The 14789-nt window shown below is 35.7% G+C and overlaps 1 non-coding gene across 1 annotated transcript; it reads left to right on the forward strand.

The window, feature by feature from the left end:
* Positions 1 to 6483: 6483 nt before the first annotated feature.
* On the forward strand, positions 6484 to 6556 carry TRNAT-CGU (transfer RNA threonine (anticodon CGU)). Its single transcript has one exon. It is a non-coding gene; the product is annotated as a tRNA-Thr (tRNA).
* Positions 6557 to 14789: the final 8233 nt, after the last annotated feature.

A 14789-nucleotide genomic window follows, 5' to 3' on the forward strand; every position in this document is an offset into this window, starting at 1 on the left:
GTGACCAAGGATGTGACTTAATAACTCTTGAACCATCCGATTCCAGAGTTAAAACCGAGCCAGAGTGCGATCGACTCCGTCTGGAAAAAATCTAGTTAACAGGGAATTTCAGTGTCGTGTTTTCTCGTGCTCTGGGGATAACACCTTTAGTCCTTTTCAACTCTGAAAGAAATACTGTTTAAACGCAAGGAATTAAGTAAAATCTCTTCTTCATCCTCCGGGATATGGAGCCTCAATCGAATCACTTGGTCACTACGGGTTCGAATCCTCCCGTAAGTTAACCCACATCACCCGACTGATGCGATGACCCGTTTCAGCTCTAATGTGTTCATTCTGTCTGTGCGAATTACAACGTTATATCCGCAATAAATGAAATCGAGACTGGTGTTCGGAATAGATAAATCTTCGGAGATGACTAGAAAATGGCTCCATTTTTGGTTATTTGAAAACAGCATTTTATTTCTATTAGTTTGACACAAAATTTGTTTAATTCAATATGTTTTATTTACATTTGTGAATGCGAAACAAGCAAGATCTTAATACGAAATAAGAACACTTATAAGAAATTTCAAATTTTCCTTTTGAACATTTGTAACTTTTCATTATGATATAGTTTGGATTTTAATATAAGATGTTTCTGATAGAAAGTTTGTAGTAAAATAGCACTCATTCAATTTTTCTTTCTTCCTTTTTTCTTTCCTTTGTTCAGTTTGGATTAGTAGTCTGGAATGGAAGGTATTAGAATTTAGAATTTATTTCAAAGCAGTATGTTCAATGAACACTACCGAATTTACAACCGAACGACGTGGAAACATAGCATGTGTGTTAAACTTCTGACATTATCCTAGATGTGTCTCGGAGAAATAGAGTTCTACTGGAAATTGAGTATTTAATTTGACCACCAAATTTGCCATTCATTTTGAAAGTGACTTACTGAATTTTTCAATTATCCTCTATATATTCGAAAGCCCTGAAATATATATATTCCATATTTTTATCCTCTCCTTTTCTTCTTTTCTCCCTTTTTCTCTCTCCGTCTCACTTCTGAACCTCTGTGTAACAGACATCTATTGGTTTCAATTTTTCATTGTGCTTGTTTATTTCGTCTCGGTTTTATTTTTTCATTTTATCGATACTAATACATATATTTTGAAATTAGAATTGCGCTCATATTGTTTGCTAATTTTAGAAGGAGAGAGAAAAGGAGGACAGAGAGAGGGGGTCTCTTTACCAGACACGATTATGGGATAAGAAGGATTGGGTGGCCTAGCTTCACGGCGTTTGCTGTCGCAATTTTTCAGATGCGGAGTGTATTAGATTTCAAAAAAGGTCTTCCTCTCTTAGTTTTCAAGCTATCAGATTGAGATATTGTAACCCAATGTCTACACCTCTAAATATTTCTCTCTCTCCCATTTTTTTTTTTTTTTTTTTTTTTTTTGAGATTACGTCAACCCGAGGGGTTCAAAGTTTTCGAAAAAGGGATTTCTTCGGATTTTCCCTAATATCCCATTTCTGATGTATCACATGGGTATGCGAGTAGTACCCTTTGAAAGGTTGTTTTATTCTGAAGAGAATGACGTATAAACCATGATTCTAGGACAAGCAATAATGACGCAGTGAATTTTTATATTAAATGCTACGTATATAAATCTATAAACATATACAAAACATACATACTTTTGACCTTGAGCCAGATTTCAAAATTTTTCTCGTCCTTAGTTTTCAAGATATGAAATTGAGATTTTCCACTGTGTATACCTCTAGCTATTTATATTATTATTATTATTTGAAATCTCTACGTCAACCCAGAGCCGAGCCAGAGGGGCTCGAATGTTTCAAAACGGGAATTTTTTCGGAAAATTTCCCGGATTTTCCCTAATTTTCAGTTTCTGGTGTATGATATGGGTATATAAGTAAGTACCCTTTGAAAGGATGCTTTATTCTGAAGAGAATGACGTATGAACCATGATTCTAGGACAGATAGTAATGACGCAGTAAATTTTTGTTATATGGTATGAAATGAAATGAAATCTTTGAGTTTTACGTCCCATGGTTATGCTAAAGGAGACGGTGATGACGAGAAATGAATGAAATGGTGGAATGAAGAAAGTGGGAGGAAACGGGAGAACCCCGAGAAAACCCACGCACACGGTGCTTGTCCACCACAGTTCACTTGGCGGGAGCAGGGTTTGAACCTGGGACCCCATGCACCATAGGTGAACGCTCTACCACTGAGCCACCGCGGCCCATTATGTGGTATGTGTAAATCTATAACTATATAGCCTACATACTTTTGACCTTGTGTCGGATTTCAAAATTTTTTTCGCCCTTACTTTTCAAAGTATCAGATTGGGATTATGTACGCGCATTGTGTGCACTTCTAACTATTTACCAAAATGTTTTACGATCTCTACGCCAACCCGGGGCCGGGCTCGAGAGGTTCAAAGCTTTCAAAAAGGGAATTAACTTTTTCGTAATATTTCCAGGTTTTTTCCTTATTTCCCGTTTCTAGTGCACCATACTGGCATGCGAGTGGTACCCTTTGAAAGACTGATTTATTCTGAAACGAATGAGATATGAATGAGATCCAGAGACAAATAGTCTATGTTAGGAAATTATTACTCACGTCGTATAAATATATGTATAAAAAAGATTGGTCACCTTGATATTTTCAAAAACATCTCCCGGCCTTAGTTTTCAAGATATCACATTAAAATTTTGCACACCTGTTGTGCATATAACTACGTATTTTTTCAGCGATTTTGAAAACCCTATGTCAACCCAGGCCCGTGCCAGACGGGTGCAATTTAAAAAAAAAAACTATTTTCGAAAAAAAAATTCCCAGTTTTCCCCGATTTTCCCGTTGCAGGTGTATGATACGGACAAGCAAGTGGTGCCGTTGGAAAGATTGACCTATTGAGAAAAACGAGTTATGAACCATGATTCTACGATAAATAACAATGAAGCAGCACCTGCTCGACTGAAAGCCTAAAATTTATTTCGAAAAGCCAAGATTCTAAAAGGGTTAATAAAAAAGAAATCAAATAATGTGTTACGATGTCCTGGGATTTGAGTGAAGTGCGCCGTCAATCAAAAGAGGTTGGGAACTACTACTCTATGGCAACGCTTTGTAGTTAGGGTAGTATATTACCCTATTACTATAAATAAAGTATGCAGTATTTAATCTTTTTTTTTTTTTTTTTAATAGTTTCGTGCACCGTTCCTTCCTAATCTTGCAGTGCAACGAAATATAGGCTATTCTAAAAGATTACATATTATTGTGTGGAAAATTTTCATTATTTCCCGATTGTTTTGTTGTTGGTGATAAAGTAAGCCTTCAGGGCGTGAGCACGCCCCTGGTTATCAATCTATGTACTTGAATTCATTAATTTGATAAACTTTTTTTTCTTTTTAATCCAGTTTTGAAGAAACAACTTTAAAAAAAAAAGATAATGCAAGTAAAAACATACATTTTCACCTACAAACGTTTTATCGCAGCCCATGACCAGGTTTTACGAGCCTTAGTGGCATTCCGTTCACTGCTTGTCATTCGGTCGACCACTTTTATATGCTCAGTAGAGAAAGGTGTGCTGCGTAGTATATGTTTGTATTGAAGTGTGTGCGTGTGTGTATTTGTGCATATAAACTCATGTACCGATGAATTGCACTTCGTCGTCACTGATTTTTCTGTTTTCCATTTATAAGCCAAGTACGTGCTTTTGCAATGTCCAAAGACCATTGTCTTCGAACTACAGCAATCACGCTGAGTGCAGCTTACAAATTCTTCAAACACAAAATGCAAATTCCGTACCAAGCGGGTGAGTTTAATATCTTTCCATTTTTTAAATTAAATTTTCGCATTGCTAAATATTCTCATCAGAGAACGTAGTAGTGTTAGGACTACTTGTTTTAAGAATCTAAGAAGTCTGAAGACTTAATAATATAACAGAGGTGATAAGAAACGAGAGGGCAATAATCAAAAACGCGTCATTGAAATTTTAGAGGGTGAAAAATAATAAATTTAAATCAAATACTAACTAGAAAATTCAAATAAAAAGAATGCAGTTTATTCAAGAAGAATAGTTTCGTCCTTAATGTAATTTTTCATTTTAAATATATCACTTTGGTAGTAGGCCTATATACGTTACATATCATATGCGATCGATGAAACACATGATCTGACCAATGGCGCGCACCCACAAATTTTTGTTGCGGGATTCATGCTTTGGAAGGGGTATTATTCAACGTACCGTATATTTTCAGAGAAAAATGATGACAACTAGATTGTTTTTATAAGAAAAAGAGTACAGATGAAGTGTAAAATCAAATTTTCATGCTATATCAATCACTTCCTTGTCAAAAAAAAAAAAAAAAAAAGTGTAGCTTTATTGAGAAAGTGTACAAATTTATATTAAATTAGGAAGTTTTGGGAGGGTTCGGACTTGGTGGACCCCCCGTGGGCGCGCCCCTGATGATGGTAGACCTTGATGAGCTCCGTATGCATCTTTAATAATGATACAACGGTTGGATTACAAAAAAAGTAATTGCAATATTGTTATAATTGGTATCTGGCTTCATGCACATAATAAAAATGAAATGAAATATAATCTTTAAGTTTAACGTCCCACGATTATGCCGGTTAGGCTAAAGGAGACGGTGATAATGAGAAATGAGTGAAATGGTGGAATGAATAAAGTGGGAGGAAACGGGAGAATCCCGAGAAAACACACGCACACGGTGTTTGTCCACCACAAAGTTTACTTGGCGGGGGCTGGGATCGAACCCGGGACCCCAAGCACCAGATTTTTTTACAACTTTTGTTAAATCGTTGCTTTTGCTTGCCGTGTGTTATAAATTCATTTTCGATATTTTTTTTTCTGAGAAAGTGATCATTAATTCCATTATGTGTTATTTGGTGTAAAGTTACATAAAATCTGTTTTGCTAAATAAATCAATAAATAAACAGGGTTCAAATTTTCGTTATGATCCCTGAATGCTAAGTTGTGTCAAGCTACAAGTGGAGCAATGGCTAATAGCCTCTTTAAAATATACAGCTGACCCTGACTGCCTCAACTAGCCATAAAAAGGATCTAGTTTATGAAAATTGAGAAAATAATGCATAAAAATTTTCCCAGTGATATTACCCAGGAAATACAGGAAGGCTTACTCTCTACGAATCATTTGCTTATACATAAAGTTGCAATCATTTTGGCATTGGTAATACTTCTTTTTAGCCCCGTACTAGATTCTCCCGGCAGCTGAATGCTGTAGCTAGACATCGAAGCTATTAGTGTTAGTGATATTACAGAGCACTTTGTTGATGGGCACTGATCTTCAGAAATACTACAGGGTACATTGAAGAGCAACGGGACTCACTAAACCCAGAACATTTAGACGGAAGCAATATATTTATTTTCTTGATTCACGTGTTGCGTACTGGTTATTTATGGAACTAATCGGTTTTACTACTCTGGTATTTTCTAAACTTTAGAATTGTATCATATGACACATAATATGTTGTCTACAAATGTGTTTGTTTTTAAAAATCAAGAATAATAATCTGTGGAGCGCAGAGCCCTGAGCGTTGCCCGGTGCGCCCTCTGCAAAAGCCGCTACTGATCATCAGATGTTCACACAGAAAGGAATTATCTATTATAGTCACCAAATTATGTGCACAGATTAAGGCACGCGGCACTGCGTCAGCCAAATTTTCTGGCTGGAGCACGTAATGTTTATGTTACACGAAGCAAATCAAGGCTTTTTCAAACATCCGTAACATTGCTTCCCATTAAGATAACTGAACGAAAATTCACCACGTCATTAACCTCCACTAGATCATGTCCGTTATAGAATTTGAATGTTTTTTAACTTTAACCGTTTACGAGATAGAGGGATAATGGAATCCCCATAAAACCTAAAATTTCGACACTCGCTCATCAAAATTATAGGGCACTTCCTGTAGACGTAGAAACTTGAAATTTAGCACACCCGTAGGATTTACGATTCAAGTACAGGAAAGACTCGAAAAACTGGAAAATGGACACTCTAAGGGAGAAAATTAGGGAGCAAAACCTAAAATATCACTGGACTGAAAGGCTATAGGATACTTTCTGTAGACATAGAAACTTGAAATTTCTTACAAATATAGGGCTTGTGATACAAATAAGGAAGAAAGACCAAAAACTTGAAATGTTCCCTCCAAGAGGGAATATTACGGGGAAAGGACAAAATTAAATTATTTGATTCAAAAACTGTGGAGTATACTCATCATTTACTCAAAAAAAAAAAAAAAAAAAAAAAAAAAAAAAAAACGGAAGTAAATTCAAACAAATCTTAAAACCCATCATTTCAAAACAGGATTTTACCCTGGTAAATGGTAAATTGAAATTGATCGAGAGTTTTAAACAGTAGCATTATTTTGCAATTGAAACAGTAACGAGGAGTGTAATAGTTAATACGTATTAACAATACGACCTCTACATAGCCTCCTTGGCTCAGTGGTTAGAGCACTGGTCTCGTAAACCAGGGGTCGTGAGTTCGAATCTCACAGGAGGCAATTCTGACTTAACTTTTAATGAATTAAGTCACGATCTATACACCTAAAAATTTGACGTCCTTAAAGTAAGCGTTCACTCCTTGATTGTATAATGGCTAACAGTAATAGAGACGCCGAATTCCGTCTTATTTTAATAGTTGTCAGTTAATTTGAATAAAGGCAGAGTTTAGATTTTTTTTAAAAGTAAAACTCAATAGACCTTCCCATTTATGATAGTATTTTCACCAAAAGTCCTGCATTTAGCCTATGAAAAATCATATAAAACTTTTTTTTTTTTTTTTTTTTTTTTTTTTTTTACAGAAGTGAGTTTCAATTTCATGTTATCGAAATTACACATGAATTTACAGTTTCAGAGTTTTTCATCCATAATAACAGTTTTAGAATAGAAGTTTAGCAACATACACATACAAAATATAACTTCGCGCCTAAAAATCACAGCAATGTGTCTGACATACCATTATGTTTCTTAGTTGTACGTAAATGTTCACTTGAAATGAACTAACTTAAGTTCAAGAAATGGAGAAAGTACCATTGATATAAGCACATTTCAGTTTTAACCTCTTGACTACGATTAAAGTTTGAAGGATACTGAACACACAGTATGACCATTTATGAAAACATGCTGTTTAATATTAACAAAATGCTTACTATAAACGAAACTTGCTTTTAAGACCTTTCATTTAGTGTAAAGATTTAAATGCACGATATAGTGATTATGACAGCATAGATACACTTTGCACCGAGCAGGGACACCCATAAAGGGGGGAAATTCCAATAATTGTCAGGGGGGGGCTCGTAAAATATTTTTGAAGTTTCTCCATTCAATTTGATTTTTTTAAAGATTGAAAATACCTGATAGTAACAAACTAATCGTAACTTTATTGAAGATTAAATTAAATGAAATCAGATTTTTTTTTTTAAAAAAAATACGGATTAATAACTTTCTAAACACTGTTTGGTGACATGAATATAATTTAGGACAGTGCTAATACAGGAATTTAGCGAATTTTGAATTGTTAGTTGGCTATTTACATGAATACGGAGTTGCAAACAGTGGGGCCTTAGAAATTCATCTAGGGGCTCATCAAATTGATTGGTGTCCATGCATCAATGCTCTCCCACAAGGAGTTTTAATCAAGGACCTGGGCACTGAAGCTACTTGAAGAGCGGAAGGGTGTTGGATGAAGTGTGTTTAAACTACTGTACTACTCACGTAAATATCTATTGCTGTTAAGTTATACTGGGATAAAACGGGAAGTGTAACTTTGGGCCATTTATGTTTACTTTCACAGCAGGAACGCCATTCAGCACAGTTATAAAACTTGTAAATAAAACGCAAGATAGAATCTGTTCCTCGGACACTGAATCCTTATCAGGAAACCATTACTCGCTATTTCTTTACTGCTTTTGTTCAATAGCAGAGCTGTCCAAATGGCGGCCCGCCAAACCATTTTCTGCAGCCCATAAAGCTCTTACGATTGTTAGTACTGATAATATTTTCATTTATATTTATTCATTCTTTTAATGTTTCCACTCTTCTTTCTAAATAAAGCATCCATTTGGTGCTTCTGTACAACAAAAAGGCGCGGGCATCCACGGCAATACTGCAGTCGCCAATGTAACCACAGGCAAAATATCGTTGCTCAAAGAGATGATTACTTCAATAACCAATACATCTGGTCTAGCTTTAAAAAGTAGACCCTTTCTTCCTCGAATTCTGCCTAGAAGCCATAGGGCGCAAGAAATATACCACTTCCTGTCACAAATAATAATAATAATAATAATAATAATAATAATAATAATAATAATAATAATAATAATAATAATAATAATAATAATAATAATAATAATAATAATAATAATAGTTGCGGCCCTCCACCTTACTAGTAAAGACGGCTATGGCCCTGAGGCTCATTTTAATTGGTCACCAGTGTTCTAAAGCGATAAAGATTGAAATCAGTACAAATACTGTTTTTGCTGTATGGAAATCAGTACCGACACCGGAAGTAGTAGTAAATTTCTACCTCTTCCGATTCGGGATAGTGAGGGTACGTTGCGTTGGGATACTGTATCTTTTGCCAAAACACCTTCTCGCTATCTGTTACCGTTTCCGTTCTACGGCGATAAACATTGAAACCGGAAATGTTTGAATTGAACCACTTTTGGTTTGAATAGTTCGTTAAAGAAGAAAATGGAACCTATTCTTGGGACGCTGGTTTGATTGCAGGAAATCACATCTCGATATCTCTTGCCGTTTCTGTTATATAAAAATCAGTATTGAAACCGAATGAAATATAGAATTTGAACCACTTTTGATCTTGGTGGAGTGTTCGGAATAGTAATAGTATGTTGTCTTGAGAAGCTGTTTATATATACAGGGCCGGATTTAGGGGTGTGCACGTGCACCCTCGTTCCATGTAAATATACAGTACCTAAAGTGAGAAGCTAGCAGTGAGTTTTGCAAAGTCAATAGTTTAAGCCAATTTTCTGAAGGTTGAAGGAAAAGAATTCATCGAGAGCAGACATTTAGCATTTTCCAAGGAATTCCTCATTCACATCACAGATGCCTAAAGGGCATTTTAAAAAACTAAATTTAATTCAAATGTACTGGTAGTTATTGGTGCACCCCCTCAGAGAATCCTGGATCCGGCCCTGTATATATAAAAAAGCTTCTCGATATTTGTTACCGTTTTTGTTGCATGGCGATAACATTGAAACCGGAAATAAATAATTTGAACCACTTCCAGTTTGACCAGAGATTTAATGGAAAATATGGAATCTGTCTTGGGAAGCTAAATCGATTGCAAAAAACTGCATCTTGATCAGATTTACCGTTTCTGCTCTACGGAAATCAGAATTGAAACCGGAAATAATCGTACATTTAAACCACTACAGGTTTTGGTAGTGTTGTAGAGAGTCATGTGGTATATCTTGAGACGCTGAATATTTTCCAAAAAAACTGCTTCGCACTACCTGTGACCGTTTCTATTCTTTTTAGATAAACGTTGAAGCCAGAAATGACTAATTTGAACCATTTCCGGTTTGAATAGAGAGTAACGAAGGAGATGGAACCTATCCTTCGGACGCTGAATCGATTCCAAGAAACTACATCTCGATATCTTTTACCGTTTTTGCTCTGATACCTGTCAATAGACGGACGGACAAAGCCGCTCTATAAGAATTCTGAGATTTATGTATAGAGTAGTTTGGAACTTTAATAAAACCAATACAAAGGGCCATGTTTTCATGTAGCCCAGAAATCTAAGTATATAAACTTCATGACGTCATAAGTCGGGCACCAAAATGTCCGCATTATGTGAGATGATATGAAATTAACTATCAATTTATTTAATCGCATTTTATTTGTACTAAGTAGCCTACTTTTAAAAATTAAGTTATTGTTAATTGTTATTGTGCTATTAAAACAAATTTAGGAAATAGAAAAATAGCCAAGATCCTTTCTTAATTATATCGTGTCCCTGGTTTTTCTCGAGGTACTCCCATTTCCTCCCACATTCTCATTCCAGCAATTTTTCCATTATCATTTGCTTGCCTTAATCATTAGTCTCACTAAGCTAGAATCGAACCAAGGACCTCCATGCTTTTTACGCTGCCCATTGACTTTACAATTGTATGGTAGAATTCAGTGGTTGTGATTTTGATGACAATTCCAGTTACCGAGTGATACAATTTAATACCGTCCTCCCTCGTGACTAAGCGGTTAGCGTACGCGCCTTTGGCGTGGGAGACCCCGGCTCGATTCCCAGTGAGAGCTCATGTGATTTAGATTCCACGTTAATCAGTAGGTCCACGTCTCATATAGCCTCGCTGCTGAAAGAGACGCTGAACTAACTAAACTCAACAATTTCACTTTCATATATACACATTTCATTTCTTTCTTTTGTTGGTAGGGTGAGGTAACAACAATGCTACGAGTCGCCTTGATAAACAATGCTACGGCACACAATACACAAATCAGATTATTCTTACTCATAACCAATGACAAATACACAATAGAACACCCACTGCGATAGAAGTTTTGTGTATATATATTCCTTTGGGGATCTTATGGTACACCTTGTCTCAAAAAGGTTGAGCGCATTCTTTATTGCTGTTTCGAGGCAAAAATTTTCTAAGTCCAACTTCGGGTATCTTCGGGAAAAAGTAAACCAGGTTCGAACCTCGAAGCCAACCTTTGCAATCGGGAAAAATCTTGCAGATGTGTTTTTCTTCTTTTAAATAGAATAAGACTTGTTACCAATTATATATAAAAAAGCAACATTGATCGAAATACTTAATGATACAATATTTCGAAACTGTATTAATGCCAGCACATGCTTGTTTGTCATTTTGCTCTCCATACTTAATGGAATATTTAGATACGTAAACGAATCTTTCCATATGTAAAAGAATGGTGAAAGTTAAGACATAGAACATTATTCTCTCCTGAGTACTAAAATAAAAGTCAAAGTAGAACAAAAACAGTGTTTGCAGTGGATATGAATGTAATTATTATCTTAAATATCGTTATATATCGCTAGAAGTATCATTCGAGGAGTGCTTGTGTTAGCTCAGTGGTGAACAGCGGCTGACAATGCACAATTGTTAGCCCCGATTACTAAACAAGAGATTTATAATGTGTTAAATACTACAAAGCATTGTAGCAGTCCTGGCAAGGATGGACTCATTTTTCTCTTCTATAAACAGTATTGGGATGTGGTAGGAGATACTTTCACTGCTGTACTTAATGATATGTTTCAATCTGGAAATGTTATGCAAAATGATGGTATCATTATTTTAGTTCCGAAAAAAGGAGCCCAAGCTCATATTTCTAATTTTAGACCCATTACGCTGTTAAATACTGATGTCAAATTATTGTCTAAGGTATATAAAGTACGCATGGAACAAGTTCTCGAGAAACTTTTAAGTGGTAAGCAGGCAGCGCTATCAAAAGAACGTAATATTTACTATGCCCTGTGTAGCCTACGAGACATCATGGGATATTTTCAAGTGCAACAGCTCCCTGCCTGTGTCACTTCTATAGATTTCAAACACGCTTTTGATTTTGTCGAGCATAACTATCTTTATGCTGTACTACAAGCATTTGGTTTTGATTCACGTTTTATTGCTAATATTAAAAATTTATATCACAATGCAAAATCCCAGCTTCACATCAATGGTTACTTTAGCTCACCCATATCTATCAAGCGAGGTATCCGCCAAGGATGTCCATTGTCAATGTTGTTATTTGGCTTAGTTCTTGAACCTTTATTGCAAAATTTGTCCTGTTTTCCAGTCTCACATTTACATGATTTTCAAAATATTGTTTGTTTTGCTTTCGCTGATGATGTCTCAATCAGTTGTACCACTGTTGCTCAGGTAAACTATGTGCACCAGTGCTTAAATAGTTATTGTAATGCTAGTGGAGCAAGTATTAATGTCAATAAAACGAAGAGTTTAACCTTTAATAATTGGGCAACGGTCAATAAAGGGTTAACTATCTGTCATTCAGAAATTGTGACGAAATTAAAAATTTTAGGTGTTAATTTTACGAGTAATCTTGATCCAGACTCTGAGACAGTCTGGACGCCAATAATCAATAAAATCAGGACAGTTGTTCTCCAAAATCGTCATAGACAGCTGAATTTAATCCAGAGAGTCTGGTATGTGAATACTTATATATGTTCTCAATTATGGTATACAGCACAGGTATGGCCACTTCCGGACATCTGTGCCAAAAAAGTGCAATCGCTCATTGGCTGGTTTATTTGGTGCGGCTTTTTCTTCCGAGTTCCACAGGTAGTAATGGTGTTACCAGTAGACAATGGTGGCCTTGCTTTAATCAATGTACGACTCAAGTGTAAAATATTATTTTTATTACGTAGCTATAAATTGTATCATTTGGACCATAGTCATACACAACAATGGCTACAATGTTGGACGCCCACCTTACCTGCTCCAAATCCACCCAATGTTCCTTTCCTTCAACACGCACCCTTATATGTATATAAATTCGTCCTAGCCTGGAGTTATCTGTCTAAACATGATGAGATAAGAGAAATCTGTTCTCGTGATTTTTATCTGTATTTTTTAAAAATGACCTTTACTCCAACTATGATACGAGTACAGCAGAACAATAATAGTTGTAACTGGAATCGCATATGGTTTAATATTCATAGAAAGTTTCTTCCGACTTGTGTACGTAGTTTATGGTATAGTGTTGTGCATGATATTCATGCTACTAATCAACGTTTGTTCGACATTCATCGCCTACCACATAATGCGTGTTCCCATTGTGGACACCCCGACACCATTATCCACAGATACACCTCTTGCCAGCTAGTAATGTCTGTGTGGTTAAAACTATGTGCTCTCCTTGCTATCGTATGTCGGACATCTCCCCACCATTTTACACCTGATATTATTACCTTACCTGATTACCATTGGTACCCTCCAACCCGCAATAATGCTGTTACTTGGCTAATAGGACACACCTTATACTATGTTGATTCCAGTCGCAGTCACATAAGTGTCACGGATTATCATGAATTCTTAAAACGCACCAGATGGAAAACTTTTGGTATGGTACCTTTCCACAAGAATTTCGCAAACTTTTTGACTGCCTCATTTTAACATGATACGACTAGTGTAATATCTGTAAGATCATATTTGTAGTACCTCTAAATTTCTTATACTACTGTCAATATTTTACAAGTTCTTGTCTACCTTGATAAGCACAAAAAAAAATGTAATATGATGTGATTTGTATTGTTCTTATAGCACTGTATATATTTCAACTTTCTACTTGTATTTACCGTCTATGTCTTATGTCTAAACGACCAATTTCTTTCAGGTATGTAAGTGACCTTGGGAAATAAAGATGTTAAAAAAAAAAAAAGTGGTACGCCGTTGGATTTCAAATCGTTAGGTCGAGGGTTCGATTCCCATCTGAGACAATGTTTTTTTATGAAATTCTATTTTCCGCAATGCATGAAAAATTAAATAAAATAATTACATTAAAATACGTCAATTGTATATATATAACATACAATCATTGCAGAACAAAGTGATTATTATGTTTAAAATATAACAGGTGTTCACAGTACGTTGGTATTCTATGATATATGTGAATGTTAAATACAAATTAAGAAAATAATATCATCGCAATGAATAAATTATCTAGTGTATTTATTTGGAGCTATTTGTCATCGGAAGTTACTTCAGAATTTTCTCATTACAGCAAGTGATTTACGCTTTCTGAAAGGTAAAGAGACTATTCGGGTATAAACAGAAATTATTATACAAACTCCAATCTTCGTTACAGACACAAAACTCCCGATCCCCAAAACTATGTAAACAGGAAATTTACGAACACGAAGTCATGTCTAAGAGACATATTTATACTCGAGAAAGAAGGCAGAATAGGATTTCTTTCCAAAGGATTTCAGTTCAATAATCTGCAAGGCTTTTGTATAAGGATGTGGTCCCTTTCTCTCCGCCAATATATATAAAGTAAAAGCGATCGATATTAGTGTCGAATCCATAGTTCTCGTTGTTGCAGAAATTAATAATTACAACTCCGAAAGCGTTAAAGTCCAAATTTAACTCTCATCGTAAAGCTCCTTTGTGGTTAAGCGTATAGCGTACACGCTTTCGGTGTGGGAGACCCAGATTCGGCCCCCAGCGAGAGCTCATGTAGTTCGCGTTAATTAGTAGGTCTACGTCTCATATAACCTCACTGCTGACGGGACGTTAAACTCAAAATGAATTCAATTGATTCAAAACCCATTGTTATGGCGGCAGGCACGTAGCCAGGATTTCGTAATAGGGGGGTCCGAGACATGAAGTACAGTGGGTTATCACACCAGAGTTCGATTATTCTAAACTATTTTACTGGTAACATATATTGGTTCGTTTAGTCAGGATTTCGTAATGAAGGGGAGGGGGGGGGGAGTTTGACATGAAATATTGTTGTTATCACACCAGGGGCTTGATCAATTTAAACGATTTTACTAGCAACATATATTAGTTTGTTAAGACTTTAAAATTAGGATATTTTAGTAAGTATTTTAGTAACAAACTATGAAGAAATCTCGAAGAAAAGAATATTTAAAAAAAGATTTGAAATGAAAATGAATTGAAATCTTTAAGTTTTCGTCCCACGTTTATACCGGTTAGGCTAAAGGAGACGGTGATGATGAGAGATGAGTGAAAAGATAATTGAAGAAAGTGG

This window comes from Thermobia domestica, chromosome 8 (genome assembly GCF_964235325.1).
Source record: "Thermobia domestica chromosome 8, izTheDome1.hap1.1, whole genome shotgun sequence".
Classification (NCBI taxonomy): Eukaryota; Metazoa; Arthropoda; class Insecta; order Zygentoma; family Lepismatidae; genus Thermobia; species Thermobia domestica.